The 14,851-nt window shown below is 46.4% G+C and overlaps 1 long non-coding RNA gene across 1 annotated transcript; it reads left to right on the plus strand.

The window, feature by feature from the left end:
• The first annotated feature begins 1,307 nt into the window (after nt 1–1,307).
• On the plus strand, nt 1,308–8,563 carry LOC139437798 (uncharacterized). The gene is made up of 2 exons (XR_011647700.1): nt 1,308–4,298; nt 5,696–8,563. It is a non-coding gene; the product is annotated as an uncharacterized lncRNA (long non-coding RNA).
• Nucleotides 8,564–14,851: the final 6,288 nt, after the last annotated feature.

Raw genomic sequence — 14,851 nt, forward strand, 5'->3', positions numbered from 1 at the left:
TGGATTTTTTCTTATGTGGAACCACTGCTGCATTCCTGAGATAAGTCATCCTTGGTCATGAGTTATAATCCTTTAATATATGTAGTTTGATTTGCTTTTCCAGTGTTTTGTTGAGATTTTTTTGCTTCTGTATTCATATGGGAAGTTGTTCTGTTGTTTTCTTTTGATGTTGCTCTCTGGTTTGGGTATCACAATAATACTAGCTTCGTAGAATGTGTTAGGAAGAATCCCGACCTCTTCATTTTTTTGGAAGAATTTGTGAAGGATTCATGTTAATTCTTGTTTGAATGTTTGGTACAATTCTCTCTAAAGCCATCTGGTCTTGGGCCTTTCCTTGTTGGGAGGTTCTTGATTATTCAATCTTTTTGCTTTTATAGGTCTGTTAAGAACTTTTATTTCTTCTTGAGTCAGTGTAGGTTATTTTTACGTTTCTAGGAATTTGTCATGTCCTCTAAGTTATCTAGTTAGTTGGCATATGAATGTTCATAGTATTCTCTTTTTTTTTTAATCCCGCCCCCCACCGCCCCAGTTGTCTGTTCTCTGTGTCCATTTGCTCCGTGTTCTTCTTTTTGTCCACTTCTGTTGTTGTCAGTGACAGGGGAATCTGTGTTTCTTTTTTCTTTTTGTTGCGTCATCTTGCTGCATCAACTCTCCGTGTGTGCGTCGCCATTCCTGGGCAGGCTGCACTTTTGCGCTGAGTGGCTCTCCTTACGGGGTGTACTCCTTGTGTGTGGGGCTCCCCTATGCGGGCACTGCTTGCATGCATCAGCACTACATGTGGGCCAGCTCCACATGGGTCAAGGTGGCCCAGGGTTTGAACCGCAGACCTCCCATGTGCTTAATGGACGCCCTAACCACTGGGCCAAGTCTGCATCCCATAGTATTCTCTTATAACCTTTTGATTTCTGTTAGGTCAGTGGTAATGTTCCCATTTTCATTCCTTAAACAGTTATTTGCATCTTCTCTCACTCATTTCTCTTTGTCTGGATAAAGGTTTGTCAATTTTATTAATCTTTTCAAAGAACCAAATTTTGGTTTCATTGATCCTCTCAATTGTTTTTCTTTTCTTTATCTCATTTATCTCCACTCTAATCTTTATTATTTCCTTTCTCCTACTTATGTTAAGTTTGGCTTATTCTTCTTTCTTCAAGATATGAAGTTAGGTTATTGCTTTGATACTATTGTTTCCTAATGTAGGAATTTATAGCTATATGTTTCCCAATGAGCAATGCCTTACTCCTTCCCATAAATTTATTGCATGGTTTTTTTTTTATTCTTCTCTAAGAACTTTCTGATTACTCTTGTAGGTGGACTTCAGAAAATTATCCTGTTGGCCTAAAGGTTTGATGATGCATTGAAAGCACTCAGGAGAAAGGGAGCTCTTTGCCCAGGTGGAAGGAGACAAGCTTCTCTTCTGGCTCCTCTGGCCAGATGGCAGTGAGGACAACCTGCTCAGAGAAGATCTCCTCAACCCCAGAAGGATTCCTGTTAAATGCTTTTAAGAGTTGTGGCCAGATGTAGGGTGGACTCTAGAAATAGCCATGAAATAGGCAGTTACCACAAAGATGTTACAAAAGCCTTAGGGGGCCCCAGCTCTATAGGTGCTGCTTTGCCCTTTGGTGTGTTTGGAAAAGAAGACACCACCGCCCATGGAGCTGGCCATAGAGTTGACACTGCAACTTGAAGAGGAAAAGGTTTCCCCACCCTGACATCCTTTCCAGGTGTCTTTTAGAAGGCAGAAAATAGCCTCAATCCTATCAGATGACAAAAACCTAAACCTACCACATCAAAACCAGGAAACTTTCATAGGTAGTGATTCAACTGATGCCTCATCTGAAGTTTCTCTTACTCCTGGGCAACCCCAGCCCTGGAAATCCTGCCTGGGGTAAACACCTGTGCTGTCTGCTCAGGCTCACAGGCATCCACTCCCATACATCCTGACTTTCTGGCTTGGACTCCCTGGAATCCTGAGCCTCAGGTTTGGCACGAGTGGGACAGGACGGCCATTTAAATGTCATTTTCATGTGCAGGAAGGTCATTGGGCCCTGGAGGATCAAAGGGTCCTGGTGCTGGGGAAAGCTCCCATGGGGATGGTCCATGATGTTTTGCAGTAAATTGTCAAAGGCACTATGAGAGGAGTGGAGACCACAGATCAGAGTGGCCTTCCCTGGCCACCCACATTCCCTTCTGAAGGTAACCATGTGTGTGTTTCTGGAGGGCTTCTGTGTATGGTTTTGCCCATCCACATATCCTGCATCCACTCCACAAACACTGTCACACTGGGCAGTGGCGGACTGTCCCACAGCTGGGGACTCAGGACTCTTGTCAATCATAGAGGACTTATGTCCAACATTTGAATGAATCTTGCCTACATCAGAGACCCTTTACTCATATCTGTCAGTCTTCCCTGCCCCCAACACAGAAGAAGTAGAGCTCTACTCAATGTTCTGCAACAAAAACTAGGCGCTCTTAAATGCCTGGTGAATGGGGAACTCCTGCCCCATTTTCCATGTCCTAACTGTACCTCAGCCTGAGGCCGGTGTAGGAAGACCTGCCTTATTCTAGCAGGCCTCTGAGTATCTCATCCTTTTCCTACTGTTTCTTTCTTAGCATGGGCACTGCCTTGTCCCACCTTGCCTGCAGCTCAGCTCCCTCAACAGAACATCCAGGCAGAGTAATTAGCAGTTTGCTCAACACATCTACTTCCCTAGGACCATGGATCCCATTTGTAGGATGGTTCAGGTGGGGACAAATCAAACCAAGAAGGGAAATATCAGATCTCTGTGACACATGACTAGAGCCTCCACTCCTCAATCTCTACACCCGCTGCACATTTCCAATGCAACTGTGGAGTTTGGAGCCCTTTGTTCTGACTTGTGGGCCACTCATATTTTTTATTGGTGCACAGTTTTTGCATCTCCTTGAGAGACCAGGAGGACTTGCCCTACCTAGAGAGAGCCATGACTGCATCACACCAACTTGCTGTTTACACCCAGTGTGCAAGAGATCAAGTGTAGCTGTCTGACTCCCTAGTGGAATGCAAGCTCAAGAAGCAGGGAATTTTTCTGCTTCATTCCTCCAATGAAGCTAGATTTTTCAATGTCCCTACACATATAGGTAGCCAGAATATATTTGTCAGTTGAGCTCCATGATGACCTTTGCCCATGTCACAGTGGGTCTGGGGTGACCCTCTGAAAACCCAGAGAACCCTGCTATCATAGGAATTCAGATGGGACCTCCAGGATGGATTCTGCATCATTCTTTGTAAATGGTAGAGAGGCCTGTCCCTTCCAAGAGGGTGTTCAAGGCTGTGAAACATGATCCCCACCAGGAGGAGGAAAACAATCTGATAAGCCCCTGAGCCTCTATCAGCCCATCAGACCTGGGTCAAAATATCATAGCTAATGTGCTTAGGTTCTGAATATGAACCTGCAGTGTGTGTCCACTCACTCGCACCACCCGAGGAATGAGGAGGGATGCGACAAGAGAATCGGCAGACCAAATGAACAACAAACGTGGAGTGAGTCATGGATGTAGAAGAGGCATGGTTCTCACGTGGTGAGGAGCTGGTCCATAACAATAGAGTAGGCCTCAAGATTTGATGATGGATTGGAAACACACAGGAGAAAGGGAACTCCTTGCCCAAGTGGAAGGACATGAGCTTCTCTTCTGGCTCCTCTGGCCAGGTGGCAGTGAGGACAACCTGCTCACAGATCTCCTCAACCCCAGAAGGATCACTGTCAAATGCTCTTAGAGCTGTGGCCGGATGTAGGATGGGCCCTAGAAATAGCCACGACATAGGCAGTTACCACAAAGATGGTGAAAAAGTTCTATAGGTGCTGCTTTGCCCTTTGGTGTGTCTGGAGAAGGAGACACTACTGCCCATGGAGCTGGCTATAGAGTTGACACTGCAACTTGAAGAGAAGGATTCCTCACCCTGACATCCTTTCCAGGTTTCTTTTAGAAGGCAGAAAATAGCCACAATCCTTTCAGATGGAAAAAACCCAAAGCCACCACAACTAAACCAGGAAACTTCTGTAGGCAGTGGTCCACCTTATTTCCCTTCTGAGTTTCCTCTTATTCCTTGAGAACCCCAGCCCAGGCAGATCTTGTCTGGGTTCTCCACCCATACTGTCTGCTGAGGCCTCTAGGCACCCACTTGCAGCTATCCTCACCTTCTGCAGAGAGTGGACTCTATTGATTGCAGAAACTCAAATAGATAACGAGCAGGATGGGACATCCCTTGAAATATCAAGCCACTCATATTCATATCTATGGAGTCCAACCAGTCCTTGCAGGTAAGAATGCCCTGGACCTGAGAAATTCCCCACTGGCATGGTCCACCCTTGTTTGGAATAGATAGCCGCTGTCACTGTGAATGGAGTGTAGACAACAGATCAGACAGGATTTCCTTTAATCCCATTTTCCCTCTCAAAAGTATCCATGTGTGTGTTTCAGAGGGCTCCTCTGCATAACCCTGCCCATTCCCAGACCCTGCACCTACTCCCAAAATACTGTTATACATGGCTAAGGCTGTTTATCTCCTAGCTGCAGACTGTTGGCTATTGTCCAACCTAGTAGGCTCATGTCCAATATTTGAACAAATCTTAGGTATGTCAGGCCATTCACACATTTGTCTTCCCTGCTCTCTGTACTGAGGAATCTGGGTTCCAGAGGGCAGGGGAGGCAGTGACTACTTCCCTCTTTGCACTGTGCTTCAAAAAGAGGGGCACTTAATACCTAGTCAGTGGGGCCCTCTACCCCACATTCCCATGGTCTAAGTATATCTCAGCCTGTGGCGCAGTCACCAAGAGCTGGCATATTTTTTGAGTGCCTATGAGTATAATTCATCCAGGTCTTATTTTCCTCTTAGTGGCAGGAGCACAGCCTAACCCCACTTTTCCTATAGCTGAGAACCCACGACAGAACATCCGTGCAATCTCTTTATTATTTTGCTCAACACATCTCCCTGGGACCATAGATTCTGTTCAGAGGATGGGGCAGTTTATGACAAATCAAACCAAGATGTAAATCATGAAATTTTTGGGACATAGGGATCTGTCTTGAGCTTCCCAGGGACTACCCCCACCTAAACTTTCTGACTCGACTGTGGACTTTAAAGCCCTTGTAGTTTATGTATATTCTACACACATTTTCCTTAGGTTCATGAGTCTTCCTTGTACTTGAGTGACCTGGAGGACTTTCTCATCCCTCGAGAAAGACATTAAGGTTTCACACCTAACATTCATGTTCTCCCTATGCTTGTGAGGTCTAGTGTATTTGACTCCCTGTGGAATGAACCCCAAGCGGCAGGGATTTTTACTCCTTCATTCTACTAAATTGTGCAATTTCCCTACACACATAGTCACTATTTATTGATTGAGCCCAATCATCACATTCCCAGATGTCAGATTTGGCAGCTGCTATTTCTCCAGCCCCCTAAATGCATTTTGACTAGACCTTGGTTGAAGAACTCTAGGACTGAAGTGCCAGTCTTTAAAAAAGGGAAATAGGTTTGTGCTATGGCCTGTTGTAGTTGAGGACTGAGTCAGAGCCTGCTCCCTAGGTGAGTGGAAAATCATTCTGTCCATCCCAGGCCCTATAACAGCCCATCATGCACAGACTAACTTGGTCAACACTTCCTATATCTCTTCCCATTCAGTCCTCTCAATAACTATTATCTGTTTTCCTGCAGCCCTGTACTCATCCAAGGAGCCACCAGAGGATCAGAGAAATGAATTGACCTCCAATGTCCAATGGCAATGTCTGGCAGACTCGAGGCCAAGTAAGGGGCATTGTACTCACCTGGGGATCATTTTATCAGTATTTGCTTGGTGGGGAAGAACACTTTCATGTTCCCCAGGACGTTGGATCAGTCCGTACTCCCTGCCCAATTGGGCAGGCATCAGGTGCTGCTCCATCTTCTTCTTGCTGGATCTAAAACTTGTCTGCACTGACCTGGGACCTTTCATCTCCTCAACCATGTCATTTTCACACTGGCAGGTGGAATGTTGGGACAAAAAAGGACATGCAGTCACAGCTGCAAAATGTACAAAAAGATGGTTATGCCTGGATTTCAAACTGGAAATCACTGACCTCAAGTGACTGTGGCAGGAGGTGGATCATGGGTGCCACTTAGTGACAGGGCAAAGGGAGACCAATCCTGGGTTCAAGTAGTTGACTTCAATGACCTCAAATATCTTCATTCCTCTTTTTCAAATGAAAGAGTTTTGAGGATGTGAGACTAAAGCAATACTAAATTCTGTAAGGGCTATATTCCTGGAGATTCCAGGATAGGAGGAAGACTCTGGATTGCCCAAGGAAATGAGCTGATGTGACAGGGAAGAGAAATTCCAAATGGTCTTGAGAATATTCAAGTGTAGATCGCCTTCCAATGAGGCAATTGTAAATATGATTCTGCCTTGCTGTCACCAGATGGACAAGTTTTGAGACTATTCACACCCAACGTCAGCTGACTGCAGGGAACCACCAACCATCACTGTCTGCTTTTGGATGCCTGAATTGTTTCAAGGAATTTGGCCCCAGCCATTCAAACTCTAAATGTGTATAATGTTTGAACAAGCCAACCCAATTCTAGTAACCCATTGTGGGTGATCTGGAACTATTAGACTAGTCAAAGTCACATGACATTCCTTGAAGCCCAGTTGAAATGGCAAAAGGAAGGAGTCCCATCTAGGTCCAAGGGCATTAAGGCTGAACTTCTGAGGTTCCTAGCCTCCCTTTGGGACATGATGCAACCCTACCACCTGACCTAAAAGAGTCACAGTATTGAGCTCCATTGGATGGCAAGTTACACAGAAATATGTATTTTACTGTAATTTTCTCACCCTTTTTTAGGTAAAAACAACCTAGGAAATGAGAGGATGCTTAAGGATGGAGAGCCAATCTAGCCGAATGCAGGCAGGAAATATGGGGATGGAGAGAACCTAGGAACAAGTAGATTAAACAATCAAGGCAGGATCCAAAACAAAGACTGTTGTGGTTTAATGTGAGGTTGAATCATCATAAAGGGCTCTTTTCTGGTATCCAACAAACATTGCACCTGGTCACAAATGGGGCTGAGTTTGGGGTGGTGAGCATTCCCAGATTCCTAATGGTGTGGCCCGGAGTTCCAACGGGGAATTCCTGGCAGGGAGCCTGTAGATTCTGCCAAGGTAGGGTCTAGGTCCTGAAGTCCCCTGTCTTGACCTGGGTGTGGAGAACCCCTCAGCTCCCATTTCACTTCTTGTCTCTTCCAGCTTCTGCTGGTGGCTGTGTGCACCAGCACCCTGCTCAGGTGTAGATGACACCGTCATCCTGCTCTGAGCTGGTCTTGTGGGTGGATCTCTGCAATGATAGTGTCATCAGCAGGGTCACAAGGTGTCAGGACCCTGACTGGTTATCACCAAGAGGACCAACCACACATGAAGTTCTACTTCCAGGTGAGGCAAAAACCCTATCTGTATAGACCTCCTCCCAGGAGATGACAACTCTGCAGATCTGGATCAATGTCTGGGCAGAGGGGCACCAACCCCAGGCTTCTCCTCCTGTCCCTGCCAGCCATGAACTGGACAGGAACATGATGAGCCCAGCAGGTGTCCACCCCCAATCACCTCTTTCTGCCCAGCCTGGTGTCCTCTGTACACCCATTCTGGGAGTGGGAGATGCTGAGGCTGCTCATAAGGAGAACAGTGTCAGCCTGGCCTGCATCCCCTGCCCTGGTTCCGTGGGTTACATTTGATTTCCTCCTGGCAAATGGCCAGATTCTTCGAGGTTGAGGGTTGAGCCAATGCCTGCAGTGTTGGATCAGGCTCTTGCTGTGGGGTTTCCTGTAGCCAAGACTGCAGGCAGGCAGCAATGAGAACATCTCTTGAGCATCTAGGCCTCAGTGAGCTGTTAGGTTAGTACCTAGAATGTGGGCACTTGGTTCCTGGGGTTCCAAGTTCTCTTGGGTTTCTGTCTCCAGGGAAGTGAGGTAACTTCCTGCTTTCCCTTCTCTGTGCTCTCTCCCTGGATAACAACTTCCCAATGTCCCCTCTGGGCTGCTGACTCTTTACCCCCCTGATCCATTGAATTTCCCATGTGTACAGATTTTCACCAATAACAGTCCTCCTTCCTGCCTTGCTGAGGTCTGGGGGCATCAAGAACCATCTAAGGAGATTGAACTTGGTACACAACCATCCTGCTCCTGCCTGTTCTGTGATCCTAGGCATGTCTTTCTGTTTCTCAAGGCTTCCCTGTTGGAAACCAAGGCACAGTGGTCTCACCAGGAGATACGTGCTATTTCCATGGCTATGCTTGCAATGTAAGGAATGGGGTAATTAAAGAGTTCTGGGGCAAATGTGTTGAAGCTGTTAAAGGCTGAAAGAAAAGATGAGCACAAACCTTTTGTAGTAAGTAGAACACTTAGAGTTTGTACCTTGAGATAAGATTTTTTTAGTTCCTTAGTAATATTAATAGTTAACTGCTTGTTGCTGCTTGTTGTCATGTAGACTGGGGTATATAGAGAGCTCCTTGTAAACAATAAAGTTGTCTGATGAGTCTCTACTCGCAGACCCCCTGATCCCAGCTCTCTCGCTCTTTCTTTCTCCTTCTTTCACTCTCCTTTTTCTCTTTCTTTGATTCCTGATATCCTTCGGATCCAAATCTCCAACACTTCCCAAGTCTCCCCTGCTGCACAATGGATCAGATCTACCTGATCCTTCCGAGGAAAGGAATCAGGTAGCTCAGAGAAAATTCCTAGAAAACTTGAGGGCCGGTCTCACATGTAGCCAATGTACATATGAAGAGAAGGAAGAATTTACAAGGTGGAGTGGGAAGCAGCAGGGAACACAAGCAAAACAGGACTGAGTTGTTGCAGTGTGATCTTGAGAGAGTCATGACTACCTTGGCTTCATGTCACAGTCCATGCCAGGATGGGCTTTAAATTCTGTAAAAAGCAGTCTTAGTCACCTTCAGGTGTCAGACCCTCCAAAGACTTCCCATTCCTTTCAGTTTCAGATCCAAGGCTCCTGCAAGGTCCGACCTATACCTGGACCCCATAGATGGTCCTGTGTTCTGCTGCATCTAGCACAAGTCATCAGTTCCCCAATCCTCCAAGCATGTGTCTGTTCAGTAAGACACCTAAGGTTTAGAACACATTTTCCAGCACCCCAGAATACCATGGTTATCAATAACGAAGGCCAAATCCTCCTGGGCTGTGGCACACTTAGGGTCACCCATTTCAAACACCCCAATTTATAGAGGAAATTGAGGCCTTCTCTCCAGTAGCCTCCCTCCATACTGGGAGTCCATCTTAATTCCAGGTGCTCAGACAGTGGAGGGAGGATCTTAGCTCTGTCCTCTCCTGCTTACTCTGGGGTTGTCCCTGCCCAGGCAGAACCCTGGGAACCTTCATGATCCCACTGCCCATCAGGCTGGCATCTCCCCTTCCAGGCTTGGGGCTATGAGTACATCGACAGGAGAAAGATGCCCTGTCCCATGGTAGAGCTCACTCCAACCCCTCTGTCTCCTTGCCACCTCCCTCCAGGCCTACTCTGATTCCCAGGACATTGTCCCTACCCATTTGGTCAGTGTGTGTGTGTTCGGGCAGTGCTTGTGAAGCCATTTGGGGATCCTGAGAAGAAAACAGCTTCATATGGGGAGAAGCAGGCAGGGGTCCCCATGATTTAGGGGCCGTCCTTTTCAAAGTTTCTATGCAAGAGAGTTGGGCCCACACCTCAGATGCCAGAAGTATCCAGGTCCTCTGGATTGTGCCCACACTGTGCTCCTGGGCTTCGTCTTTCTGTGGGTCTCTGTTCCTTAATTGAAAAGTGAGGAGTTGAAAATGGATCTGGGTAAGAAGGTGCTCAGTGAGGACAAGGCCATCCTTCCCCAGCCTGGGAGGAGGTAGGTGAGAACACACTTGGGGCACTCAGGGTACTGAGCTCCAAAAGCCAGGATGTAAAGGACAGCACAGAGGGTGGTCGGGCTCATGCCCACAGCAGGGCACACAGGTCCTTCCCCAGACAGAGGAAGGTACTTGCAATGAGCCCTACCTCTCTGGGCATGTGCAAGGAGCCAATGGCTGCCTGCCCAACCCCCAGGGCCTGCTCTGTGTCAACTCCCCCAGGGGAACTGGGAACACCCCAAATATAGCTAGTGTGATCTGCCTGACCCTGGACCTGGTCTGAGTGGAGATCGGTGTCCAAGGAGCCTCAGAATGCACTGCCTGTGAGATCCACCAGCGGGCATGGATCTGCAAACCTGCAGTAGCCAGTGACACCAATAGGAGGGCAGGGCAGGACCCCTCCCTCCACCACCTTCCCCCAACCCAGATGGTGCAGCGAGGGTGGGAGTTAGCCCTGAAAGGAGGCCAACCCTTGTGCTGCCCAGAGTGGAATCTCCTCAGCGCCTATTGGCAGGGAGCCCCTCTCAGCCCAGATTTGTTCCCTATTTTACAGAGAAGCCCCAGGCTCCAGCACTCAAGGCCCCCAGCTCTCAGGAACTGAGCCCATCCTGCAGGTGGGACTGGGAATCACCTGCTCTGTGCCATCACAGGTGCCTGTGCTAACACTCAGGGGCTTTTCCAGGGCTGGAGACTCCCTGGCCAAGTGGCTCCTCTGTCCAGGCCCCTCAGGTGTGCATTTACCTGGCCTTATTCCCTACACAACCTGATGTGGTTGGGTCAGTCAATACATAGCCCTCAAGGAAACCAAGGCTCTGAGAAGTCACCACATTTTGGAGGTAGATCTGAAGTGCCCAGGGTGAAGGAGACTCTGGTGAGGGTGTGTGCTGGATGGGAACCTTGCTTGGGGCCATCTACCTAATCACACAGGGCTCTGATACCCAGGGGAGTAGATAGAGGACTTGAGTGCGTGGATGGAAAGGGGGACCCAGTGCAGCAGGCTGGCCTGCCACAGCCACATCTAGCAAAAGCTGGGATGAGGGCCTGCCTCAGGGTCGTTTTGGGCACTTGGGGGCTTCAGTGGCTGTTTGCCTCCACCCAGGGGTGAGCATGCTGGCTGGAGGCCCAGAGCAGACTCCTGGTCAGAGTTGTCATTCAGGACAAAGTGGTTACCAGGAAGGTCATATCTGGGGACCAGCAGGACACTGCCCCCAATCCCACTCCCCTGGAGTTTCTTATACCTGCCACCCTTGTCCACGGTGCTATAGAGAAAGGGAATCTGAATTTCCATCATTTCTCAATGGATTTTTTTTAACATAAATCATCTTTCCATCTTTCAGGGTCCAATCATACTACAATACTGCAATTTACTCATATAATTTTAATATTAGAAATGCCTTTTATTGGGTTTCCATTTTTAAAGCTGAGTTATAGACAACACAGAGAAAGCAAACAAAATTGCAAAAGAGAATGGTAAAGGCTACAAGCCTGGATTTTTCTATCAGCTGAAAAGCTAGGAGAAGGAAGGGGTGGGAGCAAAGCTAAGCTGTGAACTAGTCTCCTTAGCTTCCAGAATAGGGAAGCAGTTGATCCTGTGTAAGTTCATGAAACTAATGATGGTTAATTTTACATCAACCTGAATAGGCAATGTGATGGTTTGATGAAAAATTATGTTCTTAAATCTGAAGTATTCCTGTGTGTGTAAACCTATTTTAAATATGACTTTTTGATTAGGTCAATTCGGTTAAGTCCTGACCCAGACATTAATCTTCTTACTGGACTCCTTTATAAATAGGGTGAATATGGACAGAGATACGAAGGGAGAGAAAGGCAAGGAAGTCAATAGCTGTAAGCAACACCACCCAGAAGAAGGCCTTTTCATGTACAGGGGAGTTCAGGATGATGCAGCCAAGCTTTGGGGAGATTGTATCACCTGATGATACCTTGATTTAAACATTTTCATGGCCTCTTCACTAAACTTGTAAGCTAATACATCCCTATTGTCAATCCAGTTCTGGTATATTGCTCTCAGCCGCCAAGCCAACCAGAACAGTAATGGTGTCCATTGGTTTGATCAAACAAGCACTGGTCTGATTGTTACTATGAGGATACTTCATGGCTTGAACTCATTAGTCAGTTGATTGCATCTGGGCCTGATTATGCCTACAATCAAGACAGGAATTTGCCTTCAGCTTTGAGGGAAATCTTATTCCATCAATTGAAGACATTAAGGGAAGAATTGATGGTTGCAGCAGTCCAAAAGAGACAGGCAGCTTCTCGAGGAGACTTCTTTATCAACTTCATTGGGTTTTCGACTTGCTGCCTGCCATGTGGAACTTGGACTTGCCAATATCCACAGTTACATGAACCAATTCCTCTTTTAAAAATTCTCTCAATATTTATATATTTTTATCTTGTCAGTTTTAGCTAAAGCAGACTTTGGTCCTGAGAATAGTTCTGAGAAGGAGAATCTTTAAGATTTCTGAGTTGAATCTGGCAGTTTGGAATTGGTTCTCTAATATTATTTAAGTTTGCTAACAGCTGCTGGGAGCAATATACTAGAAATGGGTTGGCTTTTGCCATGAGAACTGATTAGGTGAAAAGCTTTTAGTTCTGAGACCATGAAAGTGTCCAATCGAGGCATCATCAGGAGACCCTTTCTCCCTGAGCTGCAGCTATGGGCAGTCATGCACATGGTGTGTCTGCTTGCCACTCCCCTCTTCTCCAGCCTTATTGCTTCGGCTTCTGTCTACACCAGCTTCCTCTCAGATTGTGTCCTTTTATTTAGGCTTTAGGCTCCTGGGGAGGTCACCCTCAGCTTCTGGGTTCCTCTCTATCAAGGTTTCTTTGGTATCTGGGGCTTTTTATAAAGGACAACAGTAAGGGGATTCAGACCCAACCTGAGCCACACAAGCTAATCAAAGACCCTTGTAGCAGTTTTGATATGGTTTATGAATTCCAAAAATAGATTTGCATTATGTTTATAAACTGATCTGTACTTCTGGGCTAGGGATACCCTTATTGTATTAACTTCAGAAGTTTCAGTTTTACTTGAGTAAATTATGACTAGGGCTTTGACTGGGCCACATCACATAGAAAACAAAAAAACAGAGGAGACAGTTGGAGTTTTTGAACCTGGAGACCAGGAAGTAAATATACAGTGAAGCAGATGCATGAGGAAACTGACCAGGATCCATTAGACATGGTAGAGTCCCTGGGAACACAGACAAGCCTTTTTCCTGATAATCTAGAACTGTCCTTGTGGACAACATGGCAACTGAGCCTAGAGAGAAACCACCCTGGGAGACATACAAGACCTATCCCAGTCTACAGGTGATATTGGAAGAAGCTGGGACCCCAGTGCCTTAAGGGGAAGAGGAAGCCTGAAAACTTGCAGATGTCAGCAGTTATCTTGCTCCAACAAGGTAGCAGTAGACTTCAGTGAGGGAAGTAACCTATGCTTTATGGCCTTTGTGACTATAAGCTCCTATCCCAAATACATACCCTTTATAAAAGCCAATGGATTTCTGGTATTTTGCATCAGTACCCCTTTGGCTAATACAGCCCTTAAATGTAGAAATTTAATCCAAGCATCTCACCTGCAATAAGTTTATACACATAAGAATGGATTAGTCCTAAGGACATGATTTTCTGAGTTCCACAAAATATCAAATGATCACTCACCACCCTCTGGATCTTAGAAATACATATGAGGGAAGCAGACTTGACCCAATGGATAGGGCATCTGCCTACCACATGGGAGGTCTGCAGTTCAAACCCCGGGCCTCCTTCACCCATGTGGAGCTCGCCCATGTGTAGTGCTGATGGGCGCAAGGAGTGCAATGCCACACAGAGGTGTCCCCTGCATAGAGAAGCCTCATGCACAAGAAGTGTGCCCTGTAAGGAGAGCCGCCCAGCATGAGAGAAAGTGCAGCCTGCCCAGGAATGGCGCTGCACACAGGGAGAGCTAATGCAGCAAGATGACACAACAAAAAGAAACACAGATTCCAGGTGCTTCTGATAAGGATAGAAGCAGTCACAGAAGAACACACAGTGAATGGGGGTGGGAGAGGGAAGAGAAAAAATAAATCTTTAACATATATATATATGCAAACTACATTCATTCCACCACAATATTTCAAAAGCCTTAACTCAGTAGCAATTTTAAGTACAAAATCTCATCAAAATCAGTTACAGGCATAAAATGTGTCCTGGGACAAAAATTCTCTTCTGATATGGAACTGTGAAACTTTAAAAATAAGTTAACTGCCTCCATTATACAAATGAAGGACTTTCATTAAATAAAAATTCCCATTACCATAGGGAGAAATTGGAAAGGAAACAGGGGTCATAGGTCCCAAATAGTTCCAAAATACTGCAGGGGATATTCCATTAGGTTTCAAAGTCTGAGAGTCACCTCTAGAGCTATGGTTTCTCCTCCTCAGGGCCTGATGGTGCAGCAGTCCCACCCACCCTTTTCAAGGCCTTGTCCAGTGGCCATGTTCTCAGCTCCACCCCCATCAAGCATCTGAGGGCATCAGAACTCTATAACCCACCCACTGAGAACACTTGGATGCCAGTCTCCACCCTCTCTAAAGCCTGGGAGGCAACACTCTACCAACAGTGAGGCACAATCTCCCTCTCTCCAACCTCTGGGGCATACTTGCCCTTTCTGCACACATGGGTGAGTTCACACTCTGAGCTCAATAAGATGTCTTTACTTAGAACAAAACTTCCATAGCACTGCCATTGCGATCATTTTCCTTCAATGTCTCCCTTTTCTATCTCATTTAATTCAGATGGGCAATGCCTCCATTTCACACAGACTTCACAGAAAAAGTGCTGGTTCCACATTGTATCAGTCAGCCAAAGGGCTGCTGATGCAAAATACCAGAAATCTGTTGGCTTTTTTAAAGGATATTTATTTGGGGTAGGAGCACATACTTACAAGGCCATAAATCACAA

The sequence above is a fragment of the Dasypus novemcinctus genome, chromosome 28 (genome assembly GCF_030445035.2).
Source record: "Dasypus novemcinctus isolate mDasNov1 chromosome 28, mDasNov1.1.hap2, whole genome shotgun sequence".
NCBI classification, from domain to species: Eukaryota; Metazoa; Chordata; class Mammalia; order Cingulata; family Dasypodidae; genus Dasypus; species Dasypus novemcinctus.